The sequence below is a fragment of the Triticum urartu genome, chromosome 3 (genome assembly GCF_003073215.2).
Source record: "Triticum urartu cultivar G1812 chromosome 3, Tu2.1, whole genome shotgun sequence".
Lineage (NCBI taxonomy): Eukaryota > Viridiplantae > Streptophyta > Magnoliopsida > Poales > Poaceae > Triticum > Triticum urartu.
The window spans coordinates 723,457,344-723,465,726 of NC_053024.1; the positions used below are offsets into that span (position 1 = coordinate 723,457,344).

Below are 8,383 nucleotides of genomic sequence, written 5' to 3' on the forward strand. Positions count from 1 at the left end.
CATCACCTTTCTCTTTCTTTACCTTGATTCAGTCTGTAACGAGAGTGCTTATTTAGATTGTGCACATTGGAGCAGAATTGATCTATCTCTGCATTTCATATCATTTTGCTTTGCCCTTCTCTTGCACCAAAGAACGAAATATTTGTTCATAAACTTGCGATTTTGGTATTGTTTTCTAAAGGTAGACCACAGATTTTCATGGTCATGCACATTTAGTGTTCTTGCCCCTTCTCTGTTCCAAAAAGATGCCATTTTCACTGAATAATAATTTGTTTTCCCTTATTACCTTTACACTTTTCTCTCTCTTTTCCATTCCAAAAATAGATTTAATTTTGAACAAATGGCAAAAAGGTTTTGCTTTATTCTTCTAAGGATAGAGAGTATTTTCTTCAGATCGCCCTCTACCAAACTTGTGAGCCATTTTTTTTTAACTACAGTTCAATTTGTATGCTCCTATACTTCCCTTATCCCTAGCCTCTCACAGACCTATGTGAGTTTTCCCTTTACAGATATGTTTGGGAGCCTTTGTTGTAGCCAACAAATTTTTCCTCAGAAATTTATATTGAGCTCTGGTGATTAAATATAAAGCAACGCCTCTTGAAGTAGTTGCTCAGAATCTTCTACACGACATATTTTTTTGACAAAGTCTACAGAACATATGACTAAGACAAGACTCATTCCATAAGGTTCTAAAAAATGCTTTGTTCAAGCAGAAAAACCTTTTTACACAACAACCTCATTTTTCTCCAGTTTGGGGATGGCAACAGTTCTACTCATGATGGTGCTGCATGCTGGAAGTACTCATTATCCTGTTGGCTCTACTCTGGTGACTCCCCTATTGCCCTCTTTGATTATTTGCCTCCATGTGCCGAACCTGACCTCCCTTCAAAGTTTATCATGGTTTTAGTGGTAGTATGACTGGTTTACATTTTGTAATTTTCGTGTTCGCTAGAAAGTGTTTGCTATGAAATTGAGATTATTGAGTCGAATGTTGTCGTATAAGGTCACGCATGTTTCTTACCTTTATAATTGGGTGATCAACTAATGGCCTTCGTTATATGCACTCCGATCCTCCCCCAAGGAACAAAGCCTGCATCCTCTATTTTGGTTTATTTAAATCCTTGCCAGATTTTCTTCTTTTGAGGAAAATCCTTGCAGAATGTTAATGCCATCATATGCTCTAATTCTCTGCTAGGCTGATCCGACGTGCTTATTTGACAATTCAACCGTTACTTACTAATAGTTCTTCTTGATACGGATGGCGTATGTAGCTATTGGGAATGTCGACTTAGTCTGTGGTCATCGGCAGTTATTAGTAACATCTTGCATGATTATGTTGTTGCTAATAAAAATGAACAGTCAGTTTGAGACAATATAAGGCAACTGAGATATGGTTTTTACTGTATCATGTGTATAGGTTGATAGCATGCTTCTAAGTTCTACACAGTTCTATTCTATTTGATTGTCTCTGTAAGTGTTGATGTAGGTGGATGTTGTTTGTGTAGATATTACATTTTGCTGGCATGATTTCGACATTCTTCAAAAGCCTTTATGTCATCCCGGATGCTATTTGGCTTGACATTCTTCAAAATTTCCAGTTGGCTGACATGCAATTATTGTAGTATATCTATACGAACAATATCAGTTGCCCATTGTAAATTATTGGAGTGGCTGATGTTGTGCTGGTTGTCGGCAAGAAGGTTAGGATTAGGCACTAACTGTTTTCCTATGTTCATTGTTTGTGTACTTATCTATTGGCATTTTGAGAATCACATGTCCCTGTCATGGTATGTTCATCGATCTCGTGTGTACTTATCTAAGCATTTGTTTCCTTTCGGGCCAATAATGAAATAATCTATGTGCAAGACTGCAAGTACTCACGTATATAATGGTTACAAATACCCACATCATTCTCAGTTCTAACTGACTTCTTGCGCCATGGGCGCAACGGGTCATCTAGTGTTATTTTTAGCCCTAAAATTATAGACTGAAAAGTTTATGCCTTTGTTTTCACCTAGGGTTCCGTATTATGGAGAAGGTGCTCTGGATGGTCCTAACACGCTCATAAACATGGATGTGCCTTGCTACCCTCCGGGTGATGTTCCTAAGACGGGAACCAAATGAAGAATCGGTGAAGGGTACAACCAATAAAGATGATGCCGGGAACTTGATGACCTCTGATAGCAATGTTATCGGTGCTCCACCTCCGGAGAAAGGTCAGTTTGAATAATGTACTGTATCCCATTGTTCCTTTCTTGAGACCATTGCCGGTGCCAGGACTGCACCATTGTGTGGTGAAATGATTTCCGCTGAGGTTTGGATTGTAGGTTTTGTATGAATTTTCACTGGTATGGAATGATTTCTCAAAGAAGTTGTCGAACTAACTGAACCCAGAATTTAACGTGACATTGCAATTCCCCTTACAGTCGTGTTACTCACATAAAACAATAGTCATTACTGTGCAGAGTAACAGTCTTGTTTGGACTTGGAACTCAATAGAACTTATCTCTTGAATTTACATCATCATTCTCTATGGGGCCATTTAATTTTGGATTTAAGACCCATCTAGCAAGCGGCTGGGTGCTGGATGGATCGGCCGAGCCACAGCTAAAAAAGGCTGCCCGTGATGACCCACACATACTAAAAGTAGGGTCACCTGGTCCCCGGCACGCCACCAACTTGCAACCCAGCGTGTTGCGCTAATTAAATATGGTCCAGGTGGCTCAGGGTTGTTTCCCTCTGTCCTCCGATGCCTTAATTGAGATGCAGAGATTAGTAGATTTTTCCTGTATCCTTCCTATCTTCCTTTCTTCATCTGTGTATGTCACCCCATGGAGAATTTGATAAAAGCGGCTAACTGAATGAGTACCAGATTTGGTTATCGCCTAAAACTCAAATCCTCTTCCATCTTAACTGGTTCTTAACTTAATCCCCTCCCCAAGCAAGAAATAGTTGCATGTTTTCTACAGGTGGTTGAAAGATACTAGTAGCTGAGTACTTGACAAATCTTCTGTGTCATGCAGCTCTTTTGTTGGGTTATCTTGAGACCATAATTATTTTAAATGTACATGACTGACACGTTGTTTAGGGTCCACGTTCTCATATATCCTTGTTCTTTATGTTGCTGTAGCATGTGGAAGATCATTTCCTTTGTTCTCTGAATTACATGCACTTTGGTGAACAAAAAGTATGATTGGTGTTCCTGGTGAAAATGAGTGAAGCTAGAAGATGCTATGAGAAGGAACTTGCCAAGACTATTTGAAGAACAGCCTGATCTCCTGCATGAGGGTAACATTTTTATTTTGTGTAATGACCTAGTAATTATGATAACATGAACTCATTGTTTGCAACGTAACCTAGTAAATGCTTTTAGGAACTAGAGTTCATGTGGACTGGAAACTACTTAGCATCCTTCAATGAATCAAAGAGAGCATTATGCATTTTTCTTCAGTGAATGATTCACTTTATTCAGTACCATTGCCTGCTTTTTTATCATAAAATCTTCACGATTTATAATTAGATTATTAGTTGGATAAACCATTGTGGTAGAGCTGCCTTATTGCTTTCTGAAAATATGCTGCATAATCGGTAATATGAGGAGTCATCCTGTTACGGACAGGTATCAGGGGCAGCACTATAGCTGCAGGCCCAAATCTGCACACAGTCCGTAACCACACCAACAGCTGTGCCCTAGGCAGGCACATGGACAATCCTTGGTGGCCAAGAAGTCCTAATTTATCCCTAGGAAATATACCTCTATTAGGAAGTTGTCTTTACTCTTTCCAAGATTTGGTTTGCTCTCCAACTTATGTGATCACTCTGATCTATAATAAGGGAGGATAGGTTGTATTAGGGTTATCAATCAAGAAACAGAGAGAATTGTCCCAAACTGGGAGTTCAGAGCCTACAGTGTCGCGGCTGGGGACGAGTCCCTACGTGCGCTTGAGGGTGAACCTCGCTATCCCGTCCGACCATTCCCACCTTCCAACTCCACACACGCAACGTTTTGGTATCAGAGAGAACCTTCCTCGGCCGCCCACCACCATGGCCGACCCTGTCACCACCGAAAACCTGGAATCGTCAGTGTCCTAATCCCCCCCCCCCCCCCCCCCCCCCCCCCCCCCCCCCCCCCCCCCCCCCCCCCCCCGGCCCCCGGCCCCCTCTACCTGACCTCAAACCGCTACCTGAGCTGTGGAATGATGTCGCAACATTGATCCATGGGTACAAGAAAGAAAAACTACAGTTAGAGAAACAACGTGCATGACAAATGAGACTTCCGTAGCATTGCATTAGATCGCCAGGGATCAAACATCCCCGGTTCCGTTTCATATATATGAAAATAAACCATCTCTCACACCATTCAGCCCGTACAAAATAACAGTGAAAGGAAAAGACCTGGGGAGTTTGCGATACAGATTTATTACATATCTGAACAACAAAAGGAGTGGGAGGGGGAGGAACAGAGAGGGCGGAAAATAGAACATGATCTTGCAAACGGAACTGCATCAACCCCGGATCATGTGGATTGCATCTTCATCTGACGGATCCACTCGCAGGAATTCCTTTGTTGCATACCCACCGTGATCAGCTCCCAGCAAAGAAGCCCTCAAGGAAAGTCCATCAAGCATGCTCTTGTAGTTAGTCAACCTATATCCAGCAGCAATGGAGACCTGAGCAGATCCATCAGGTGTGATGCATATGCCTCCAGCATTGGACATTCCTGGTATTTGAACAGAACTTTCCAGCCTTGGATGTTCCTCAGAACCAGATGCCAGACCTGCTTCAGATTCAACCAAGGTTTTGGTTACCGAATGAGGTAATTTTACTGAGGGGGACTGATAAATGTGGTTACCACGGTTACCGAGAAATACCGACAAATACCGAGAATATTTCGAGCGAATTTTATAGTTGAATTTTGAATTCAAATAAGAAAATGAACGAATATTCAAACCAGAGACCTCTCAAAACAGGAACTAGGTTGCTACCAACATGCCATAACCAACTTTCATTGCATTAATTAGACCCTACATACCTTACTGTAAATCGAGTGTTTAAATTCAAAAATTTCAAAAAAATGGTATTTTTTGCTCGGTATGACGATTTACCGAGGGGCACGGAAATACATGGTAACCATGGGAAATCTTGAAATTTCGACTGGTAACCAAAACCTTGGATTCAACCAGGTGCTACGATTAAAAGCAATATCATTTCTAAATAGCCATAAACCCCACAGGAGTGCAACAGAGATTACGTTAAAAAACTCATGCTTCTTTTTGCACAACCATTTTGATGCCAAAGACTCAAAATCACTGATTCTTATAACTAATAGGCACAGTCAAAGAAAAGATGTCTCACAGGTTCAATTTTCTTACAATGACTGCATTCTAGTGGCTTTGGAATCCCCCTTCTCCTCAAGTTATCCCTAGTCAAAATTTTGTTTTGTGAAGACAGCCATAGGAAGAACTGAATCCTGGGAGGGATTTTAAGAAACCAAACAGCAGAAATATATTTACAAGGAAGACCTGACACACACCAAATCACCCCACTACTAGACCAGGGAAAAAACGCCTGTTACAAAAACGACCTAAGCTACCTCAAAAACGACCATTAGGTGGCAGCAGCTAATAGCTGCGCCAGGCCCTTTACTCCGGCCATGCACCAGTGGTGTCCTTCCTCCCAAATTTGTCTAAGCACCAGTTGGACACTTGGTGCAGCGCCATTAAAGTCATTCTGATACTTCCACAACATCCAGGCCCCCAAAGTGGTCAGCGAGGTAAGCCCCTGTTTGCTTCCCGGAGTCAAAGAATTGATTCTCAGCCACCAACCACAGAACACATTTGTCACACCTGACGCTACTGCATCAGTGGACTGATTAGGGAGAGACTAGTGGTGTGTTGGGCCGAGCCCATGGGCTGTCTGGACCACGTGTGGCCAGCAGCGTGTTGTGTGCATGTGGTACCTAGTACCGTCTGCACCAGAGTGTTGGGCATGAATCGAGTGATCTCTGAACCTGCACCTGCTCATCCCCTTTCGTCTCTCCCTTGCCTACTACTGCTTCTTCCTCTCTCCCAATTTCCCCTTGTATTGGTCGATTGACCCCCCTAGGGTTGCGGTTGTTACAATTTGGTATCTCAGAGCCAGAAAATTCCCCATTTTTTTTTCGCCACCGCTGGTTTCCCCTAATAACTCGGGCAACTGTGTTTGCTCGTATTCAGGAGGAAGAACTTGAGCAACAATGCACTCACTTTCGCCCACCAGCCACGGGGCGGCCTCCACCCACCTTGCCCGTGCTACCAGCCACAAGTCGACCACCACCACCACCTGTGCTTTCTGCAACAACCGCTCCTCGGACGGCGCTCGCACCGCGTCTAGCACCTGACAATTTTGGCCGGGAACGATAGCTCAGGGATTATAGAAGGTAGCATGGACTCTGTTTTCGGTGCAGTGACAAGTACTCTCATAAGCATCAGTGTCGGCGTATAGCCCAATTTCTGACGATTGAAGTGGGAGAGCACGGTGAATTGCTATCAGATGAGGCCGTGCGAGCTCTAGAACTCCTTGATGAACCAACAGTTGTAGAGCCAGCCTGTTGTCTTCTTTCTGCACATGTTATCGAAGGGACGGAAGCTGCTGATACGATCAGGTTGAGGGCGATAGTAGGCAATCAGACGATGTTCCTGTTGGTGGATTCAGGCAGTACACACAACTTTTGCCAACATCACATTTGGTCAGAGAATTAGTGCAGAGACCACCAACATTTCCCAATCATGGTGCAGGTCGCCAATGGGCAGCGGCTCACATGCACCAAGATGGTACCACAACTCCCGTGGCACACCCATGGACATGAGTTCTTCACCGACATGCGCGTGTTGGACTTGGGAGTTTATGATGCAGTCCTCGGCGTGGACTGGCTTGCACATCACAACCCAATGCAGTGTGATTGGAGCAAGAAGACCATGCAGTTCAGTTTGCAAGGAACCACAGTGTTGCTGACCATGGTCAGAACAGAGGATTAACCGGCGATCACCGCCCTCGACACGACGTCTCTGTGGCCAATGCAGGAAGAGAATGAAATCTGGGGAGCGGCTATACTGGAGATTCACCTTCCCTCACCTGAAGATCACAAGGCACGTGTTCCCCCAATTATACAACAAATTTTGACAGACTTCAATGATGTATTTGCAGAGCCAACGGAGCTCCCACCTCATCGACAATACGATCACGCCATCAATCTTGAACCAGGTACAACACCAATTAACTCCAGACCATAGCGCTACTCCCCTTTGCAGAAGGATGGAATCGAGCGCCAAGCGAGCGAGATGTTGCGCACAGGAGTGATCACACACAGCATGAGCCCCTTGGCTACCCTAGTTCTCTTGGTGAAGAAAAAGGATGGCACGTGGAGACTTTGTGTCAATTATCGGTGTGTCAATATGGTGATGATCAAGAAGAAATGTCCTCTTCCCGTTATCGATGAACTCCTGGATGGTGAAGAAAAAGGACAGCAAGTAGAGACTTCGCGTCGATTATCGGCGTCACACTATGGGTACGATCAAGAACAATTTTCCTCTTCCTGTAATCGATGAACTCCTGGATGGGCTCGCCGGCGCGGCCTTCTTCTCCAAGATTGACTTGCGCGCGGGTTACCATCAAATCCGGATGCGTGAAGAGGATGACGAGAAAACTGCCTTCAAGACTCACCACGACCATTTCCAATTTCGGGTGATGCCCTTTGGAGTCACGAACGGACCACCAACCTTTCAATGCCTCATGGACTTGGTATTCGTCGGGCTAAATCGTAAGTTTGTCATCACATTTTTAGATGACATCTTGGTCTTTAGTCAAACGTTGCAGGAACATTCGGAGCATTTGCGCACGGTGTTTACCATTCTTTGCAAACATCAGTTGTACGCCAAGGAATCCAAGTGTTCCTTAGCGCAATCAAGAATTGAGTATTTCGGGCACGTGATTTTGTGGGACGACGAGACCAGCGTGATGCGCTCGTGGCCTACACTGACCAACGCCATGGAACTTCAATATTTTCTTGGCCTGACGGGCTACTACCGCAAATTCGTGCCACGGTATGGCATTTTGGCCAAGCCCTTCACGCAATTACTGACCAAGAAAGGATTCATGTGGACGGAACAAGCCCAGGTGACATTGGAGCTCCTCAAGAACGCAATGATGAACATGCCAGTTTTGGCCCTGCGGACTTTGCACGGCCCTTCTCCATCGAGACGGACGCGTGCGATACCGGCGTCGGTGCAGTCTTGGTCCAAGACGGCACCCCGTTGCCTACCTCAGCAAGGTGCTGGGTGGGCGCAACCAACACCTCTCCATTTATGAGAAGGAATTCCTCGCGGTGACCATGGCGGTCGACAAA

At 44.6% G+C, this 8,383-nt stretch overlaps 1 long non-coding RNA gene across 1 annotated transcript; it reads left to right on the forward strand.

The window, feature by feature from the left end:
* The first annotated feature begins 2,023 nt into the window (after positions 1-2,023).
* LOC125549437 lies at positions 2,024-3,450 on the forward strand. Its single transcript, XR_007301339.1, has 2 exons — positions 2,024-2,216; positions 3,131-3,450. It is a non-coding gene; the product is annotated as an uncharacterized LOC125549437 (long non-coding RNA).
* The last annotated feature ends 4,933 nt before the right edge of the window (positions 3,451-8,383 follow it).